A 22,835-nucleotide genomic window follows, 5' to 3' on the forward strand; every position below is an offset into this window, starting at 1 on the left:
CACGTGTTTCTTTCAAAACTGCACATTTGAGACCTAGATATAATGAAGGGAGGTGGATGGAGTTTGTGGAACTTTTTTTTTTTTAGTTACAAGTCAATTAAATACATGTGTAATTGTAACCTTATAGTTTGATCTATTTACCAAAATAAAATCATTTTCCTGTTAATCTATATAAATTCAGTAACAAACATTTCAACTAGTCTGTCCTTATTGGTTGTATATAAGGCCGCAGTTCAAGTTGGAGAGTTTGGATGATGTGAAAAGTGTTACAGTACGGACGTTCAAGCTGGTGTTGGTTCGTTTTTATTATATCCCATTCTGTTCAGCATGCCTGTGTAGTGCTCTTGATTTGATGTTTTTGTAGGTTCTGTTTTTGGTTCAGTGTTTAGTCCTGATTGTCAGTTTTGTTTTTCACTCAACTATATCATTTGGCAATAGCTGTGTTAGCCATGTTGTTATTCTCTGTGAAGTTAGGCAGAGGAGTGCATTATTTTTTATGCCTCTCTCTTTTAATTCAGCAACACATGGAAACTTTTTTTTTTTTTTTTTTAAAGAGAATGTATTGGTGGTACTGTACGCAGAACATATAACATGGATAATCTAAACTAAGAGTCATTAACACAAGCAAGGTACTACAGTGTAGGAATTGCACTAAATGCATATTGTTTTGAAAGTTATTTCAGGTATTTAGTGAATTTCTGCTGACTGCAGCAGTCCCCATAAATTACAACATGATCCAAGAAAATGTTAGTTAGTAAAATTATCTGTCTACAATGGCACACTATTTTATTTCTGAAAGGTTTAGTTCCATTTATACAAATCCTAACTGTGTTTAACCTTTACAACACTAAAATGACTTTCAGTGTTAAAATCTGAGATGGATACACATCTGAAAAGTACCATTTATCTAAGTATTTCTTCTAAGGCTCATTCTTAAATCATAAAGTGCCCAACTGTTTTGCAATATTGGCCTTTTGGAGTAAATCTCTTTTACAATCTTAATAAACTCTTGAATTATATGAAGGCAATCACACACTCACATTTTAAGAACATTTTTTACTGTATTTAGGTTTGGTCAGTGTCACAAGCAAAGCTTTGATGTGCCAATAGAGATGGCAATAGCTTGTCAGTTTGTTGAATTTTTCACTTTCTGCATGACTGATAGGCAAGCCCCTAGGGGGTAAACAACAGGCAGCTCCAGGATCAAAAGAACCATCAGGGATAAGAGAGTAGCTTAAAAGCCCTTCTGCAGAAGGAAGCTACACTGTATATCAGTATAGCATTTCACTACAGTAGGTCAAGGAGGCAAACAGGGGCCAGTCATTCCCCACACATGGTAATGAAATGTGACTCTCTCTCTCTCTCATTGTATTTAATATGCCAATAGAGAGACTTTGATGGTAGGGAAACCTAAGCAGAGGGCATTTTGATTCCTTCAGTTGCCTCTATAGGCACCCTCCATCAGTAAAGTAGTTTTATTAAAATCCAGATGCATGATTTCAAAACAAACTGCCTAAGTGCCTGGTATGGCCATGATGGCAGATGTAGTACAAGAAGGGGTATTGGGGCCATCGTTTTAAACTGAATATAGACACCAGGACAAACGACACATTTGGAAATGGGGGTAACAGGTTTAAGACCAGTGTGTGGTAGGTATAGCCAAGCCATTTTGTGATTTGCTGATTGCTGATGCTTGGATTGAAATGAGTGGTGTATTGTGGGAACAGAAAACCAGCCTTGTCACAAGAAGCAGTGTGATCTCGATACACTGCAGTCCTTGACATTTTCTTTTTCTCCTAGCGAATGGCCACTGAGTAAATGTTGACAAATGTGTTGCCCAGTTTATTTATGATCATTAATGCGTGATTACAAATTTTAAAAGTCTGCAATATGTTTACAAATAAAACGCTGTGATACGGAGAACATGGGACACAAAGTTACCGCTATTCTATGGCTACCTGTTACTTGTGACAATATTTTTAACGGCATGACGTGTATGCAAAACAAAAGCATCAGAATAATAGCACATTGATTTTCATGTCCTGTGAAACAGAAAGGGACTTGAATTATCATAACGTACAGTGTTATGGGACTAGAATGCATTAATAGGATGTAGAGTACTTCAAAGCAAACTGTTTTGCTTTTATCCCTGCCACGTTGGCATTGTCTGTTTTGCACAGTAAAACCTATTTTTATGTAACAAAGAGAGGCCAGGAGCAATCAGTTTCTTCTACATTAATGAGTTATTACTTGTTGAGTTGTTTCAGCACCCCTTGCTGTATGAATAGTAAGACAGCAGACCTTTTATGCTGTAGATAAGAATCCGTTTGCCAATGCAAAAGGTCTGGGCTGCCTCGCAGCTGGCAGACAAATTTTGTTTCACAGTTTGACACATCACTGCTTTGGAGTCTGAATTCCATTTTTCTGAAGACTACGGGTTATCTGTGGCAATCATGGATGTTTGCTTGCAAGCAAAATATGTGAAACAATGGAAAATGAAGTGGTGCACAGACATGAGTCATAGACATGGGACTGTGCTTCTGCAGGCATTTTCCAGGACCTTTTTTGTGCCTTCCATTATTCATCAAAATCCTCTGGATTAATTTTGCAGTCAGATTCCTCATTTGTGGCCAGCCAGGCCAAGGGTCATCGGATAGTCTGGCTGAGACAATGCAATACAATTGCTTCTGTCTCTCCCACCGAGAGTTGATATTGATTTGAATTGAAGCCCTGCTCTAAAGTTAAATGTCTTTTAGAGGGATCACATTATCAGAATTGAGTGGTCTAAGCATTTGCTTAGATACTAGACAACGAAGAACTCTGGGATACAAGTGATCCTTCAGTTATCTTGTCAAAAAAAAGCTTGGTTTTGGTATCCCGGTAGTGGGAGGGATTCCTTGTGGAAACAAGTGAGTGTGGAGGGTCCGCAGTTAATGTGCTTCACTCCCAAGATACTCTGCACTCGAATGATTAGGAGCGACTGCAATCCAGCATCTCAAAATGCATTTTAACACACCCTGCACTGCAAGGGTGGGTAAAACAGCCTGTGACGCAATACAGGCTATGTTCAGTAAAATGCTAGAAGAAGCAAAGCCGTTTCTCATGGGCTTGCTTGCCTGTGATAGCAGGTCCTGAGTTGCAAAGGAGCACGTCGTTTGCTCAGCAGTGCCCTGATACATATATTTAAAATCATTTCAGCATTATAGTGACAGTTATATGGCAAATGTCAGGCTTTTTTATATTATATCAAAATTTTATAAAAATATTTATAAAACCACAGCGGCACTCATTTTTTGTACACTGAACAAAAATATAAACACAGCATGTAAAGTGTTGGTCCCATGTTTCATGAGCTGAAATAAAAGATCTCAGAAATTTTCCATATGCACAAAAAGCTTATTTCACATTTTGTGCACAAATTTGTTTACATCCCTGTTAGTGTGCATTTCTCCTTTGCCAAGGTAATCCATCCACCTGACAGGTGTGGCATATCAAGAAGCTGATTAAACAGCATGATTTTATTACACAGGTGCACCTTGTGCTGGGGACAATAAAAGACCACTCTAAAATGTGCAGTTTTGTCACACAACACAATGCCACAAATGTCTCAAGTTTTGAGGGAGCGTGCAATTGGCATGCTGACTGCAGGAATGTCCACCAGAGCTGTTGCATGAGAATTGAACTGTCAGAAACCGTCCCAGGGAAGCTCATTTGCGTGCTCGTCGTCCTCACCAGGGTCTTGACCTGACTGCAGTTCGGCATGGTAACCGACTTCAGTGGGCAAATGCTCACCTTCGATGACTACTGGCACGCTGGAGAAGTGTGCTCTTCACAGATGAATCCCGGTTTCAGCTGTACCGGGCAGATGGCAGACGGCGTGTATGGTGTCGTGTGGACGAGCGGTTTGCTGATATCAACGTTGTGAACAGAGTACCCCATGGTGGCGGTGGGGTTATGGTATGGGCAGTCATAAGCTACAGACAACAAACACAATTGCATTGTATCGATGGCAATTTGAATGCACAGAGATACCGTGACGAGATCCTGAGGCCCATTGTCATGCCATTCATCCGCCGCCATCACCTCATGTTTCAGCATGATAATGCACGGCCCCATGTCACAAGGATCTGTACACAATTCCTGGAAGCTGAAAATGTCCCAGTTCTTCCATGGCCTGCATACTCACCAGACATGTCACCCATTGAGCATGTTTGGGATGCTCTGGATCGACGCGTATGACAGCGTGTTCCAGTTCCCTCCAATATCCAGCAACTTCGCACAGCCATTGAAGAGGAGTGAGACAACATTCCACAGGCCACAATCAACAGCCTTTTTTTTTTTTTTTTTTTTTTTTTTTTTTTTTTTTTTTTTTTAAAGGTATCCGTTACCAACAAATGCATATCTATCCCAGTCATGTGAAATCCGTAGATTAGGGCCTAATGAATTTATTTCAATTGACTGATTTCCTTATATGAACTGTAACTCTGTAAAATCTTTTAAATTGTTGCATGTTGTGTTTATATTTTTGTTAATTGTAGTATTGCAACACAATATTAATTTAAACACATTTTGAAAGACCGTTTTAAAATGTGTATTGTTGAAAAAATGTTCAAACTATCCTTGTATTCATGTAAGCAGTTAATAGTGTTTTCATGAATACTTATACTTTACAAATGGATTGAAAGTAGAATAATTTAATTGGTAGTCTACAGTGAATCATTTTACCATAGTATGGTTGGTATAGTACAATAAATGAGTAGCAAACCAAAAAAAAACCCTCTTTTTGTATGAAAGTGGTCTTCCAACTAATATGATAACAGCATCTGATCAAACAAAGGATTTTAGACCAGCAGCCAGAAGCTATCAAAAAAAGAAGATCAGCTACAAAGCATTTTGATCAGAGTAATTGCTCTGCACTTTTCTTATCCAACCAAGATGTAAACAAGCAGCACACTAGTCATAGTGGTTTGTGTGAGCTGTGTTTCTGTGCTGGTGCTGTACTTTGTATTCAGCATTCTGGATGATCCTTGCAGTGGATTGCTTTGTGTGTGATTGGAGTTCAGTTGATGCCTGGAAAGGGACTGTACTGGACCTCAAAGGTCAGTCTGAAGCTATTGTAGCAAGTACACTGAAGGGTAAAATGCATTTCTATATTTTGAGTACTTTGGATTTTAAAACAGTAATTAACAATGATTTTAACAGGCACGTCCAATGTCTTATCGCTAACTAACGTTTAGGTTGACTTTTTTTCATCAAGTATAGAGTTAGTGGTTACTACAGTAGGATTGTATTGGTGTAGTACTGTTGAATGTATTGCAAAATTACTGTTAATGTTTGGTTGTGTTTAATTCAAATGATAAATTACACTGAAAACTATTTTGTCAAAGTAGATACAGCTATTGACAAAGGTTTCGCATCAGCTAGGATTTTAGGATTGAGATTAATTTAATTTAAGAAAAAAAAAAAAAAAACTAAACCTAATTTTAGATATTTTAATTATCTTGTAACCAAAGAAATTAAAATTATATCGCAAAAGTCTACCAAAAGCCATACAGTGATAGTAGTACAGTATTTCACGTTGGATTTTGAAATGTCACGTTTGAAATGTCAGTTTTTCGTTAAGTATGTGGAAAGCTACAAAGTGGTATGTTAACTTAGCAGGTTACATTCGACTTTATGAAGCAAAATGAGTTCAGTCTATAGGGGGATGCGACACTTTTTGCCATAGCTCTAAATCATATGTGGCAGCCAAGGAAATCCAATGGCATTTAAACCAGATACAGAACAGGGAGGAAATCTTATAAAAATATTTAGAAAGTGTTGTATGGGGTTAATATGAAAAAAAGTGGTATAGAATAGGGCTGCTACGATTTAAATCAAAATAGATTTTTCGATTGATTCCATTCCTCATTATATACATCAATATAAATACTGGATAATCAATTCAATAATAAAATTTATGTAAGGCGCATAGTTAACAACTTTAAGTTTATCAACAAAACTGCACTGAACCCTTGCTATTTACAGTATTTCTGTCAGACAAGCAGTGGGCATGTTCTTCTTCTCCTGCCAGTGTTAAGTAGCCTCTGATTTGCTGGTCCCATCCTACCAGCGAATCAGTTTTGAAAATGCTTTGTAAGTACGCCCCTCTGTGTATTGACTGTAAAAAATAAAAAAATAAAAAAACACCACCTTGTGTCCAGAGCAGGACGACAGGCTTGTATTCTTTTGAAACAGTCTGTAAATAATTTGTGCACATTGAAGGAAACTGACTGTATGTATGTTTGCGCTTCTTTAGAGTTTGAAAATGAGCTGTTTATATAATGAATATTTAACAATAACGTTAAAAATAAAAAATAAATAAACAAACGATAGTGATGTAAACGCAATTTTGGAGTAAGGATCAACTAGCAGGTATGCATGTTGTGGTAAGTAAATATATTATTATTAGTATGATGTTTTATGCAGGGATTTCCACATTGTGTGTTTCACAGGAAGGTTAGATGGTACAGTATTAACAAGATGCAATGTGTGATGCTGCAGCTGTTGCTGAATAAAACAGTTTTTATAAACTTGTGTGTAGTTTATATAGATTACATTCCAAAGTACTGTAATCTGTTTGGAATAAATATTTATTTTAGTAAAACCCTGTGGTATGTTAAACTTGTTTTAGGCTTGTTACGAATGTTTGTGGTGTGTTTTGTTTTTTTGTTTTTTTTCTCCTGACCAGGCGTAATTACCCTTCGCATTCAATTGTTGTTTACAAGTTTTTACTTAACTGCAATGATATTAAAATAATAACGTTGCAGGAAGAGGAATGCAGCAAAAATGTGTGGTGCAATCATTGATGTTTACTCGGATTATACTTTGTGTGCCCAATTAATTGAGTGCTATTTTGAGGCTTAACTGACAGCCCTAGTATAGTAACTGGAACAGGCCAGTCCCAAGAAAGGTGTAGTAATAGAGACTGTGTGTAAGAAAACTAACAAGCTAATCAAATATTTGGCTGTAAAGTCAAAACATATACAGTGTAGAGTTCAAATCAAGGGAGGTTATCATGAAGCTGTGTGTTCTAAAATCCATAAACCTGTATGATCGTTCTATTCAGATAAATATGGGTGTTCACGCTTTAATTCATGTTTTGTTTTTTCTCAGATATCCTTGAAAAATCTGTGGTCTCCTTTCTGAAAAGATTTTTTTCTGTAAGTACAGTGTTTTATATTTATGCAATTGTGTTTCTTCACTGGAATTCTTAGAACTGCATACTGAATGTTGGGAAGTTGCTGTCATGGTATTGATATAAATGTGAAAACCCTCGCAGGGATGTATGTTACTGACACTTCAGTAGCACAATTGTTACTTTTTTTTTTTCTATTCGAGTTGTATTATAAGCTTAGGCATTGGACATAACAAATGCATGTTTAACTGAAGTAGTTATATATTTGTCATTGTTCTAAGCTTTTTGTTATATTTTTATAACAAGAAATGTTGACCTGTTTTAGATCGCTTTGATAAATGTGTGATTTGTTTATCCTTAATTATACTGTACAACATTTAGAAAATGAAACCGCTACGGTACTTTCAGAATTGTGGTGCGTTGGGCCTGCACCTGCTCTGCTGCTTAGACACTGGCTGCAGAGGTAGAACAGCAAATCTGTGGCGCCGAGGAGGGCCAGTCAAAATGGATGCGCACCATTCATTCCCACCCGTATGGTGGTTATGGCTTCGAAATAGAGCCTCAAATTACTATAATACATTTTTATTTATGCATGTTCCGATTGGCAGATTTGCTCTCGATCAGGTCTGTTGAAAGCTTTGAATTTTATTATTTTAGTCACCAAATTATCATGCAAATTAAAAAAAAAAAAAAAAAAAAAAAAAAAAAAAAAAAGTGTGTGTATAGATGGATGGATCAATGATTCTTGGTTGTAAATCTCCCTCCTGTGAGGAAGCTAAGCTGCGAGAACAAAGTTCTTTGGACAGGCTAGTCTGACAGTTTTCCCAGGGTTCAAGCGAAGTCGGCCAGCCTGTAAGGAGGCGAGACTCTGTTGCTAGAACACATTGATCCGGAAGGGAAACTACGTGGCAGCCGCAGATTGGAGAGGCGGTTGCACTCGTTTACCATGGGGTCATGTGTTACAGCATAAAAGGGGATGGAGAATCGTAATCTGTTCCTTCGCTTGGTTTAAAACTATTGAACCGTAAAGACGAGAGACCCTGTTAGAAATAGAAAGAGATGTTCGTAAGTGTTTTGTTGTGTTTGTCTGTCACCAAGGGCCAGAACAACACTGCACGATTGTCACAAAATAAACTATATCACCCACAGTGAGCACCACTGCACATGCCCAGGACTGCTGACCTTGTTAGTATTATTGTGGGGCGGATATTTGTGTTTATTATTTGGGATTGTAACCCGTTGTTATTTATGCTGTGCAATACACGTTGTATATTGCCGGGGTCCTTATTATTTGGTCGCCAGACTTGGATATAAATAAATACATTTCCAACTGGATTTTACAGCTCTCCTTGTTTGTTTCATAAACGTACTGCATCACTCCTGCACCTGTAACCATTTTGCCACAATATTGTTTTTGGTGCACTCCTGCACTATGGGTGTTAGCATAGTTGTCCCACCATGTTCCTCCCCTATCGTCAGTACTGGTTGTGATATGGACAGCACAGGAACACAGTGGGAATGTAATGTGTTTCTTCTAAACTTTGCAGGGTGTTTGTAGAATTGATCCATTGATAGAGGAGATCCACGTACAGTTTCTGCTTTGTCTGTCAGGGTACGGTCAGCTTTGATTCTGAAAAGAAGTATCTTCTCTAAGCCCTGCTCTTTGTGGGGTAACTATTGTAATACTGACGTCTAAGGAAAGTTTGTGTCTGTAGAATAATTGGTTGTAAGCATACACTTTCAGCAGTCTCTGCTGGCCAGACTTCTTTTAATTATCATTGATTGAAGCAGAAGCCAGTGTACGTGCTCATGTGGATGGTTTGTTTTGTTCTACAAGTAGCAAATAAATTGTCTATTAAATTATGTTGGCAGCGAGTTTGATGGCTCTTGCAGAGCTTCAGATCCATGTGTTTATTTAAGCCTGTACACCAAAATGGCCAGCTATAAGACTGAGAGCAGAGCTGTGTAGAACAGTTTGTTTTGAGTGCATACCGTTTTGCAGGTGCTATATTGCCAGAATGCACACATTGTAACAAAATAATTCTAATTGTGCATTTCCGTTCATTCTATAGGTCTCAAAGGTCCGGTTTTGAAAGAAACGCATGTTTTAGTAAACATGTACTGAATGTTTTTTTGTACTACACTTGATTAAAGAAATCTGTTTGCAAGCCAAGCTTTCAGTGAGTGTTGCACTTGCTTGGTGATTTCACCAGGATGGTGAAATTGTACCCACCCTCAGTGGCATCTTTCTTGTTATTAGCCAAACAGCTGCTTCCCCTATTGACTGACATGCTTTCAGCCAGTAACATGCACTGACCCAGCAGAAGGCACTTCTGAGGTAAAATGACCCAGGAAGTGCAACAGCTTTTCTGTGAATATGGCAGTGTGTGAAAACTTTCTTTACCATGTTGTTTTTTAAATGAACATGTTTGCTATGTGTTTCTTACAAAACTGCACATTTGAGACCTACAGTATGTAATGCTAATACAAGTGCAAAACAGGGAAAATTCCTGGAGTTATTTTGTTAGCTACAATTATTATAAGGTACAATAAAATCTAATACATCATATAGCACATTGCATTACAAGAAACTTGAATTGCTTAACCAGCAGAAATTAAGTCATTCATTATAATAATTACAAGAAGGATCATATGTGAATATATAAAGTTTTATAGATCCAGACTTTCACTTTTCTGTAGCTTGGATGTGATTTACTAATGTAGTTAAACTTAAAGTTACTATTTTCCACTCCTTTTTTTAAGTGCTGTGAAAGGGTACAGTATGCTCTAGGTCCCACTCTGAAAAATTGGCATTGGACCAGACTAGTGCTAAAGGATTATGGGCCATATTTACAAAGTGTTTACTCCAGTCTTTAACTCCTATTTTCTTGAAAGAGGTAAAACACCTGTTTAATTTTACAAAACTTGAACCAAACAACAAAGTAATATAATCAAAGATATCTTAAGCATTCATAAGGCGATTTGTTTCTTTTTTAGAATTTTTTTTCTTCCTTTCCTTATCAAATAGGAGTTACAGTAAAGATTGGAAGAAAAGCTTTGAAAATGTGGCCTATAACCTATTGTATACACCAAACAACATTTTTTTTTAAAGTGATGTAAGACAATGATTGTACATTATCCAGTTTGTTTTAAATAAACATTTACTGTCCTTGTGCTTTTTAAATTTATTATAAGGTTTGTGTTGTTTTTATACAGGAAAGGGTACAAGCTATTTTGGTATTCGTTATTTGGCTTGTGGTCTGGTCATTTATAACTTACTCTTCATACTCTTTTTCCTTTGCTCATTCTGTCCACACCTGCATTTCTCATTAAGTTTCTTAATATTTTCCAAGTTGAAAGAATGCACAATTGGCCCGGATTACCTCGGCTCTCCTGATCACAACCCTCTTGGGTCTAGGGCTAGTGAATAGAAGAGCAGCCTGCAGCGTTGCATTGTGCCAGCCTACAATGAAAGACTAATGTTGAGACTTCTCAATCGCATACCATCGATCTCCCATAAGCACCACAGTAAATGAGAAGGTGGTCATTTTCAAGACTACTTTGGCAAACTTTGTTAAACATGCTTCATAGTATGGTGTGACCCTTGTAAAAGTTATATCTTAGTAAGAGCATAGTAAAGTCATAGCATAGTGAAAGCATGGTATGGTACAGCATTGGTAAGCATTGTAAAGCATATTAAACATGGCAAACTATAAAAAATACGGTATCCTGTCAATTTGTCACACACTTTTCATCACCAACAGTTAATCACCAGCGACAATTCATCACGGGTAATAACTTGCAGATTTAAGGTCACAATATATCATAAAAACTGTGCTAAAAACAAATAGAGCTACAATAAATCATAAATAAGAGATACAGTACGTATTCATTTACAAATTACATAAATAAAACCCATAATGTTTTAACTTTTACTAGTTTGTGACCACCCAACTAACAAACAAACAAGCAAAAAACTAAACAAAAATAAGTTTGTTTTAAACAGCTGTGATATGATAATGTTTTAAACAGCTGTGATATGGTAATGTTTTAAACAGCTGTGATATGGTAATGTACACTCCGGTGATGAATTGTACCTGGTGATGAATTGTTGGTGATAAATTGTCATAGATCCATAAAATACATAGTATAACCATGAGAAAACATGCACATTTACCATGGTAAACTTTTATAAGGGGTTTTATGTGAGAAATATTATTGACTGTGATAAGTTTGAGATTGAAAAAGATCTTTACAATGATTTAGCTGTGAAGTGTTTTGCTTTAGATCGCCAAGGTATACAGTGCCTTAGAAAGTCTACACCCCTTTGAACTGTTCACATTTTGTTGTGTCAGTGCCTCAATTTCATGCATTGAAATGAGGATTTCTTTTTTCCCCACTTATATCTACACACCATACTTCACACTGTTAAGGGGAAAAAAGTTATATACTAAAAATACAAAATTGGATAAGTCTCCACCCCCCTGAGTTAATACTTGGTGGAAGCAGCAATTGCAAAGTCTGTTCGGATAGGTCTCTACCAACTTTGCACAACTAGATTTGGCAATATTTGACCATTATTCTTTACAAAACTGTTCAAGCTCTGTCAAGTTCCTTGGGGAGCATTGATGGGCAGCAATCTTCAAGTCATATTCACAAATTTCAGTTGGATTTAGGTCGAGGCTCTGACTGGGCCTCTTAAGGACATTTACCTTTTTGTTCCTTAGCCACTCCAGAGTCGCTTTGCCTGTGTTCTTTGGGTCGTTGTCATGCTGAAAGGTGAGCTTCTGTCCCAGTTTCAGCTTTCTTGTAGAGGGCAGCAGTTTTTCCTTAAGGATTTCGCTTTACTTTGCTGCATTCATTTTCCCTTCTATCCTGATAAGTGCCCCAGTCCCTGCATATGAGAAAGATCCCAATAACATGATGCTGCCACCAATATGCTTCACAGTAGGGATGGTGTTCTTTGGGTGATGCACTGTGTTGGGTTTGCACCAAACATAATGGTTTGTATTTAGGCCAAAAAGTTCAGTTTTAGTTTTGTCAGACCACAAAACTTTTTGCCACATGGCTACAGAATCTCCTGAGTGTTTTTTTGCATACTTCAAACAGAATTTAAGGTGGGCTTTCTTGAGTAATGGCTTCCTTCTTGCCACACTACCATGCATGCCAGATTTGAGGAGTGCTTGGGATATTGTTGTCACATGCACACTTTGACCACTCTTGGCCATAAAAGCCTGTAGCTCTTGCAAAGTTGCCATTGGCTTCTTGGTAGCTTGTCTGATCAGTCTCCTCCTTGCTCGGTCATCCAGTTTGGAGGGACGTCCTGATCTTGGTGGTGCCATACACTTTCCACTTCTTAATAATCGTCTTGACCGTACTTCAAGGGATATTCGAGGCCTTTGTTATTTGCTATAAGGCAACAAAAGGTGACATTTTTGAAAGGGGTTGTAACTTTCTATAGGCATTATATGTATTCCAGTAAATTGCATGCACTGTAGAGCAGCGGTTCACGCTCTTTGGTCTGCGCCCCCCTTCCTCTGGTCTGTGGTACTTGACATATATATATAATATGAAATTTTGAAATTCACAGCACGTTAACAAAGTCAGTTTTGCATTTATACTTTTAATTTCAAAAACATTTAAATAAATGTTTACTTAAATATGTCGATCGCAGTACTACCATGTAGTAATTGTAGGGCAGTATTGCCACGTGTGAAATCTTCAACAATAAAGCCCAAATGAAAATGCTTTCATTTGCTTCAAAATCATTTCCAACTGGTTAATAGACTAGTAAACACAGTCAAAGTCAGCTCAGTTTTATACAGTGCAAAACGTTTTCATGTTTTGTTTTGTTTCTGGACTTTGCGATGCCTGCACTAATAGTCGTATCTACAAAGTATCAACAATAACAATCAACCATTTTGTTACAGACATTGAACAAGTCTGACACAAACAATTTTGGCTGTTCCTTAACCCTTCTTAAAAAAAATAAATAAATAAATCAGTCAATAAAAAAAAATAAACACAAAAATGCTTAACATGAAAAAAGAACAGTCCTACTACAAAAGACCATATTCACTCAAGACTGAAAACGAGGCTTGGAGTGCAGCTGCTAGCTTCCGGCAGCCGATGTCTCCAACTGCAGTGGAGAGAAGTTACGGCATTGCACTATTGCGTTCCGTTTTGTGGTCTGATTTTAAGAAATAATCCGTCTCAAAATATATAATTTCATATTAATTAGAGAGCTGACTATACCGAGGGCGTGGGTGGGGGCAGACTCGTGAATCATTATGTTAACCCTTACAGGTTCACACTGCCATTTTGACTAAGGAAAATGATTCTAATGGTATGTATTGTAAATATAAATCGCAAATATATTTCACTTTTTTAATATATATTCATTTTTAGAAAGTTATTAATTGTCACCCAGTGCATATTGCCCTTTTTAAAATTCTGTACTTGTATTCATTGTTTTATTTTTGCTTCTATAACTATTTAGCCTATTTAGCTTTAAAAAGTTTTCTGAAGAGAAATCTCAACTTTCATTTCTGTGTGACTGAACATTTAGTAACGTGAGTTAACAAATATGCTTGAGTTACACAATACTTGGTCAGAAAGGAGATCCATAATGTTACATTAACTCCAAATAAACTACAGGAATAACAGAGGGGGTCATTTGATTCTTAAGTAAGGTTGCGCTTTCTTTTTCATTGACCAGAACGCCTTAGCCCTAACGCTACATCCATTCTCCTGCCTCTTAACTGTATTTAGAAAACAATTAACACATGCTTATACCAAACCAATAAATGTGAAACAATGCAGAGGTACTTAATATCAACACTGTAAATATTAATTAAAGTAAACGTTTTCTAACTCAAACTGCGAGAGCTAAACATATTTTACGAATCTACCATAGGCAAGTAGTAGCTTATTCACTTTCTGATCACAAATACACTTTCTAATTTACCTTCTACTTCATGAATATAACCCCCGATCCAATTGCTGTACCCTTTCTGCTGTATGTTTTTTGGAATCCTCGCATTATCTGCCCAATCATCAATTTCTTCAACTTTTATTTGAGGAACACATATTAAAGATTTAGTCTGCATAGTGATACTATCAGTAGCTGTGGCGGCTGACAGTTGCTTGCATATCAAGCATCGTTTTTTAACCAAACAATTCCGCTTTATGAATAAGTCCAATCAAAATAGCCTAAAAGCCCAAATAAAGTATCTGCCCGTTATACGGTATAGGTTAGATTAAGATATGCGCTGTAATAAATTAAAAAAAAAAAAACACCCTGAACCTTCTCGCGCCCCCCTCAGGACCCAGTCTGCACCCCCCAGTTTGAGAACTGCTGTTGTAGAGTAATTTTATCCTGTATGAATTTAATCTCTTCACCATCTGAATCTACCATATAGCGCTTGGAGAGTCTTTTTGCTATTACACCTTTTGATTTATTACACCTATTTCCCCACCACATACGTTTAATGAATGTTGAAGAAACAAATTGAAGAAAAAAATTGGCAGTTGAGCAAATGGAAGTGTCTGCAAATAGCAGTAGGATTTGTGATTTTAGGGCGACGGGCCATGAGATTTGAACTGGCCCTTTGCTGTGTCCTCGGGTGACCTCGCCAGACAGCGAGACCTCCATCTGCCTTTTAGGTAACCAGTGGTCCATCTATTTCTACTACTCATACATGTGATTACACTCACTAAACTCTCCTGTTGTGTGGTGTTGGCAGCCAGTAGCTGCTGTCTGGTACTACACAGGCCATGTGGCTTGAATGGTTGTTGGCACAATTCTGTGGAACCCCACCTGTTTGCAAAATAATATCCTGGATAAAAACTGCAGAACAGCCGAACCACAGAGAAAGGCTTATCTCCCTGTCAACTGTTCTCACTTTACAAACGTTTATCTACTGACTGTGTAATTGTTAGCTCTCCAGATTTGTCAGTAGTGGAGTAGGTTGAGTGTGAATCTCATTCACTCAATTGCTTGTGCCACTCTGTAGTGGCTGGGTGAGAGACTGACCGTGGAGACCAGAGATTTCTGTAAATGCATATCCAAGTCGCTCTTAACCTGTGTCTTTTGTAAGGAACTGTGGCAAAGTGCCCCACCCCTGTATGTATTTTGTGTTGTGTGTTAATGTTGGTGTATAGTCATTGGTACATGGGATATAAACGAGTCTGTGTAACACGAGTGTTTAAAATGTATATTTGTACTTAGGCACTCACCGTGTTTGTCTGTGTAGTCCATTTTGTTTGTCTCTTTATTTTGGCTAAAGTGCCGTGTCCTATGTTTTTGTTTGTTACAACCTCTTTATTTACTGTTCTGTTCTTTCATTAAATGCTGAGCAAAACCAATCACTCAGCTACACCCAACTCCACCTCTTGATTATTTCCTGGTTCCTGTTTCTGGTCTGACGTCACCCACTACAGCTGTCGTTGTGACACGTGGTGTCATTGTGGGATTACCAGCGCCTCCTAGACACAGACCAAAGCAGGAACCACAGTTTCTTGGTTAAAAAAATAAACAAAAAAAAAAAGTCAGAAGACTCCGTCAGGCTGAGGGACTGGAACCAGGACAGTGCTGGGCTGGAGGCCCAGTCCATGCCCGTAGCCATCCGGGTCCTGTGGCTGATGGACAAGGAGCGATGGGAGGCGTATGAGAGGGAACACACCTTCCTGGAGTTGGTCCTCTGCTACCTGGAGGCAGATGTAAACAGAACAGCAGCCCAGGTAGCAGGGTCTCCACTGTCCAGACGAGGGACCGCGAGAGTCCAACGCCCAGACGGGGGGACCGCCCCACCAGCAGAGGGTGAATGCCTGCTGGGTCCCCGTCCACCGGCAGAGGGTGAATGCCTGCTGGGTCCCCGTCCACCGGCAGAGGGTGAATGCCTGCTGGTATCACTTTCCCCACCAGCAGAGGGTGAATGCCTGCTGGTATCACTTCCCCTACCAGCAGAGGGTGAATGCCTGCTGGTATCACATCCCCCCACCATCACGAGGAGAGGAGCTGGAGCTGCCTCTGCCTCCATCACCATCAGGGGGAGAGGAGCAGGCACTGCCCCTCCCTTCACCAGAAGGACCAGGGCTAGATGCTGGCCATCCTCAGCAGCCCGTGCATACGCTGCTGATGGAAGCACTGGGAAGCACCCCCCCCGGCCGCACTGGCCGACAAGTGCCAGCTGCTCTGCATCGCCTGGGGTCGCTGGAACTGCTTCGCCAGGGGTCGCCGTCAGCTCTGCTTGGCTGCAGGGGTCAGCGTGGCTGGAACCCCACCAGATGGAGTTGCCGGCTATGAAAAAGAGGGGAGAGGTCAGGAGACCACCTTTCCCCGCAGCAGTTTCGCTGCCGAAGATCTTGGGGGAGGACTGGAGACCACCAACCCCAGCAGCTTTTCTGCTGCTGGACTTGCCCCGGCTGAAGGAGTCAGTCTGGGAGCTGTCAGCATGTCTGCTGATAGCCGCACCATTGGCAGCATTTCTGCTGCCAGTGGTACAGCGGGAGGAGATATTCTCCCCACTGTCAGCACGTCTGCTGACAGCATGGCCAGTAGCAGCCTGGTTACTGGCAACATTGCCACCCAACAACCCCTTAAAGTCCCTGTTCTTGGCCCAGGACTTTGAGCGAGACTTTTGGGATTTTAAGGGGGGAGGTGGCCATTGAGGCCATGTGTGCTTTGCACAAGGGGGGCTATATGTGGCAAAGTGCCCCACCCCTGCGTGTATTTTGTGTAGTATGTTGTGTGTTAATGTTGGTGTTTAGTCATTGGTACACGAGATATAAACAGGTCTGTGTAACACAAGTGTTTAAAATGTATATTTGTATTTAGGCACAAGGATTGCACAGTACTTCACATGCAAGTAAAATGTAATCGTATGTGAGCACGGGGAATTGCACTTTATTAATTCATGTGCAGTTGTACCGCAACTCCAATTGAATGATTGATTAGCAATCGAGTCTCAATACAGCTGCATAAAAGCAGCATGTTTTCACTCACTCGAGGCTGTGTGTTCGGTGAGTGGAAAGCGGGATTGGAGACTGAGGTTGTAATAATAATGATAATAGTTAATAGTTAAAATATCAGCTCTTGACTGTAGTCCGTTTTGTTTGTCTCTTTAATTTGGCTAAAGTGCCGTGTCCTGTGTATTTGTTTGTTACAACCTTTTTATTTACTGTTCTGTTAATTTATTAAATGCTGAGTGAAACCAATCACTCAGTTCCACCCAACTCCACCTCTCTGTTGTTTATTTCCTGGTTTCTGTTTCTGGTCTGACTTCACCCACTACAGCCGTCTTTGTGACAGGAACATCTAAAAAGAAAACTGTAACCTGTTGCTCATTTCTGTATACCACTACGACGTCAAAAGCATAAGGAAATTCTAGATAACGAATTTCTAGATAACGTTGTTCAAAGTATTTGATTGTATTACCTGTCGCATTCCACCGACACCTTCCCTATAAATACAAGAAGTGGATCAGTCATTTCGCATTGAAGTTCGAGAAACATGGCTGCTCTAATTCATGTTGTGTTTATTACAGTGACAGAGGACATCAGCTCATAACAATTTTAATAGAAGATGTGTGCGCAGCATGTTTAACATGGTTTCTGATTAAGAAATTATAGTACCAGTGACATGGCTGAGAGTACGTACTGTACCGGGGGGCTCCCTCCTTCTGTTTTTGTCACACATAGGGTTACTGATTTTCCATTCTGGGGAAATCTAACAGTGTAGTTCAGTCTTCTCTCATTTTTAGCACTACAATAGCAGTAAAAAATATTAAACGCTTAGTACAGTCCAGCATTGTCATGTGACAGTAATCCTATTTACAGTACTACACAAATTAAGTTTATCATTTTTAATGGCATTCAAATAACCAGGTTAAAATATGGAACACTGATAAAGGTGTGTAGACTGATTCATTGCTCTACATAGGTTAAGTGCTGTATCACCCGATTTTGTAATTTAATTAAAGCCCCTTTTAATGTAAACACAGAATTAATCCTCCCAATTTGTTTCTTGACTCATTCTGCCTTCTTATTATCTGCTAAGTTTAACAAGAGGCATGTCTCCAGACAGAATGTCTTTATGAAACAAACGGTGCATAGTGTAGTGACTACATCCTTTACACAGTAAAGCGAGCAATTTCCTTTAAGGAACGAGTAACTAGAAAAATAGCTTTGCGCTCGTTTCTTCATCATCAGATAACATCTGATGTTTATGACTAATTTGATCTTTAATGGTATTGACTCGTACATGATCAATCGAATGACAGCAGAACTTGCATAATAGTATCCCACCATCCTCCCTGGAGTTGCGAGGAGAACCATGTAAAATTCCATTCCCAATGCAGGATTCCACAGAAAATCTGTAGTTTTTTTACTTGCTTGCTTCCTTCATTTTATGGCCCTCTCTTTGCTAGCAGCACTCTATTTTATTTGCAATTTCAATCCATATTGTCCTCTTTGACAAACGTTACACAGTTGTTAATTTTACAATTACGTTTTCTTAATAATTTCAACCTTCTCCTAGAAGTATCTATGAGCTACAATGATTTATTTTTGTCGCTTTTTGGGCAGACACCATTATTGATTTTACTATTTGCTTTGTCTCTTAACACTATTTCCCTGAAGTTCATTAGATTTTGTTTTTTAAATGTGTTCAAACTGATTTTAATGTTTATCAAGTTAACCTTATTAAATCATTCTTTTTTTGGTCCATGTAACACAATACTGTGTTTATGGTGCAGTTCCAAACATACAAGTTACATGGGAATATGTACAATTATACACGGTAGGGTAGATATAAAAATGGGGTTTTAAGTTATTAAACCTATGGTTTCTGTCTCTTATATGAATAATGGTTGTACAAATGTGACTTCCAAGACCACTCACAGATGCAAGGGATGTTTACACGGAATGGAATTGGATAAAAATGTAACCAGACAAACCCCAACTCCCCCCCCACCCCCACCCTCCCACTGCAAAACAAACATTCCACAGCATCAGCAGTCTGTATACTGACAGACCAGGCTGAAAGAATAGATGGCAAGCCTTGACCAGGGCTTTGTCTTTTGACATACCTGCGTACTTCTTGGAGCTGAAGTGGTTGTTTGTTCTTCTTTTAAATATTTAAACTGTGGCAATATTTAGATCCCCCACTTTTTAGACCTAGTGAATAAACCCCAGTGTCTTTGGAGCTGGTACACAGCTGTACTCTGTGATTCTCTCTCTTTCTCTGTTCTCTTACAGATACTGTCTGTTATAGGGCATCGGGAATGAACACTAGCTGTTCTGGGGGTGTAGTAACAGGTGGCAAAGGGGGTGTTTTGTTTATTTTGTTGTTTTGTTTCAATTCTCATTCATGCAATAACATCATTACAAGTGTTCTCTGCGTGTCATAGCACATCGCTGGGCTGTTGTTTTCACCTATGTCCATCACACCCCTGTTTCTGCTGCCTCCGATTTAAGGATTGCTATGGATTCATCTTCATAATAATAATAATATTATTATTATTATTATTATTAATAATTAATAATAATATAATAATAATAATAATAATAATAATAATAATAATACTTTTTCATGCATATCTTCCCCCACTAAACTGTTGGTTACACTAAAGCCCTACTTTACGGAGGCTGAGCCATTCATGTAGGCTGGTGGTTTGGCCCATTAAAATGATCTATGACCTTATGACTTGAAAAACAATGTACGGTATATACTATGAATAGAGATTTAATATAAATAAAAATAGCTACTTGGTAAGTGGCTCAACTTATTTATTACATATTTGTTACTCAAAAAGTTTTGCTTTTTACAGTGTTCTCTATACATAAAAAAACTGTAGTGCTCAAAGTCATTTCTTCAATTAAAATGGATTATAGGATTAATCCCACACTTGCAGTAACATCTGGTATGCTGCTGCTATTTCTCTCCAAGTAACCTTCTTGCCCTTCAGAAACAGGAATGTAAATAGGACTCCAATTGCAGAACAGCTTGAGCCTTTCCATGTTGAGCTTTAAGTTTAGAGTCTGAGCTTGTTATACTGTGGTTAATGCACAGAACACATTGAACTGATTATCAGTCCTTTTAAAACACAAACTGCTAAGTACAGAACACCTGCTTTAGTGAGCCATGTCTAGACTTCTTGTTTGCTGTGAATCGTTTACCCTGTAGTCATAGCAATCGTGCACATGTGAATGTGTGAGTGCGGGTTTACATACTGCAGTTTGATGGGTGTCTGGAGCACCAAACCCTTTGCTCTCTCCATTTGTCCAATTGTAATGAACCTTACTAAGGACATTCGATAGCAGAAGCTACTGATGATGATGAGGATGATAATCTGTAGCTTTTGTATTTGTATATCTGCAATTGCCATACTTTAGTGTTCAATTGGTTCAAATGTTTTGACTTGCCGTACCAATGAATAGTGCATCGTAAAGAATCAAAAAAAGAACCAAGAACGCTCTTTGGTTTAAACTGTTAATAATACAACAAATCTTCATATTATGAAAAAGGTTCTCTTTGGAGTCAAGGGTTTCTTCAAAAGTTTAGTAACAAATATAGGTGTTAAAAATACCTGTATCCATTGTTTTCATGCAGATTTAAATTAATCCAGCAGGCAAATCACCAAAAACCAAGGGACTCTTACAAACTTATAGGTAAAAAAAACATTTATTAATGGGGCTAATCCAAAAACGGAATGTTAAAAATAGAACACAAAGCCAGCATGTTTTTAAAAAAAAAAAAAAAAAACACTGCTGACGCGTAGCGGCAAAACTAGCCTTCGTCAGGGTATAGTCTCAATTGGCAACACAGCAATACATAAGCAATCACATTCAATCAATTAACACTCAGTTATTGACATGAAATGCATTAATTACACAAGTTAATTAAACACAGCTTAATCAAAGAATTAGTGGAACAGCAATCAAAAGAATAAAGATCGATATAGTATACCAAAAATTAAATAAAAAGCCTATAAGAAAATATCAGTTCATAGGTAGGGTCTATAATCTAACTCTTCATTCAGTCCTGGAAATTCAGTAGCTTTTAATTGAAATATCCGAAAATGTTTCCCATTGTAAAAGAGATTTGAGTCTATCATCTCCACTTATTGATTTATTAACCATTTCAATCCCTAACATTCTAAGGTTAATAGAGTTCCTTCCATGAGTAGGTTTATAGTGTTTAGCCATCTAATCAAGTATTTATGTTCAGCTACCCTTTTAGTTTTCTTTTAGTTCTCCTTTCGTAAAAACAACCACATGGGTATTCCAAACGATAAACAACATAAGCGGTGTTGCAATTAATGAAGTTATTGATATCATATAATCTGTTTGTCTTAACATCACTTAATTCTTTATCTTGCACAATATATTTATAGTGATTGCAAACCAACATCTGAATGTCCCTTTTAATTGTCTAGGAAGCCAGGAACTCTGTTTCTTATCCCCTGAAAGGTTACTATGAACTGTAACTGTATGAAGTTTATCACAGATGGTTGGAGCATGTCTAAAAATGTCTAAGAGGGATCTCTCTTTATTAATTCATAGTTTGGTTGTATAATTATCATGGGCGGGCGGGGTCAGTGAATACCTCTCAAAGAGGGATCACACTTTATTAATTCAGTTTGTGTATTTATCATAGGGGGTCAGTGAATACCTCTCTTAAAGAGGGATCACTCTTTAATAATTCAGTTTGTTTGTATTATTATCATGGAGGGGTCCGTGAATACCTCTCAAAGCAGTATCACACTTTATTAATTCACAGTTTATTTGTATAATTCTCTGTAGTTTTGGTGCTTCTGTACCAACTCGAGTGACAAAATACGTTCTTTGTTTAGTCCTTGTCGTTGTTTTTTATGCAGCAAAACTGTTCTGCTCAATTATTTTGCTTTATTACATGCCTTATCAATTATTCCATGTCTCTATCACCTCTGAAGTCTTTTTTGCATAACTTCATTGTATATCAAATTCAGATTCTTGATAGCAAATGCATCTTAATTGTTGAAATTGACCAAAAGGAATATTATTCTTTAACAAATTAGGATGAAAACTCTCGGCTCTTAATAGACTGTTTGTTTCTATCAGTATTTTTTCTATACACAGAAGTGTGCAAGAATCCTTCATCCTATCATTTGAAATTGCTAGATACAAAAAAATGACATGGTCTTTACTATATGCATCCTACCTGTGTCTGTAAAAAACAATAGAAAGTAATCTAAAAACATAGTAATATCATCAACTCCTTGGTTGCAGTTGCTGTACCCTAATTTGGTTAAAAGCCAGGTTGCACAAAACAGAAGTTGTGTTCATTCAAGCAGGTTGGTAACTTCGAACATTAGTGAAGCTGTGAGTGAATGCTATAACTTTTTAAACTGCATGCTCCTAATCCAACACCTGCTGGACTCTTTCATTAGTTTCATACTGTATGTCCTTTTCACCATTTTCTCAGGAAAACTACATGACCAGTGTAATTGGGAAATTGATTACAGTTTGTCAAATCCACTTACTATACCAGTTTATTTCTCAATTCTAAATGCACGTTTGTACAGTGTTCTGTGTGGTTGCCATTAAAACCATGCTCTTGAGTTAGGGAGTTGGTATTTGAGTGAAGCTCCCACAAACGGAACAGTAACACAGCTCT

General features: G+C 38.2%; 1 protein-coding gene across 1 annotated transcript in view; it reads left to right on the forward strand.

Annotated features, from left to right (window-relative positions):
• LOC121294420 (inactive tyrosine-protein kinase PEAK1-like) overlaps positions 1 to 22,835 on the forward strand; it is a 76,344-nt gene that overhangs the window by 15,885 nt on the left and 37,624 nt on the right. Inside the window, exon 2 of the mRNA XM_041218092.1 lies at positions 7,156 to 7,202. The gene's annotated coding sequence lies outside the window, so the exon portion shown is untranslated. The remainder of the gene's footprint in view (positions 1 to 7,155; positions 7,203 to 22,835) is intronic.

The sequence above is a fragment of the Polyodon spathula genome, chromosome 19 (genome assembly GCF_017654505.1).
Source record: "Polyodon spathula isolate WHYD16114869_AA chromosome 19, ASM1765450v1, whole genome shotgun sequence".
Classification (NCBI taxonomy): domain Eukaryota; kingdom Metazoa; phylum Chordata; class Actinopteri; order Acipenseriformes; family Polyodontidae; genus Polyodon; species Polyodon spathula.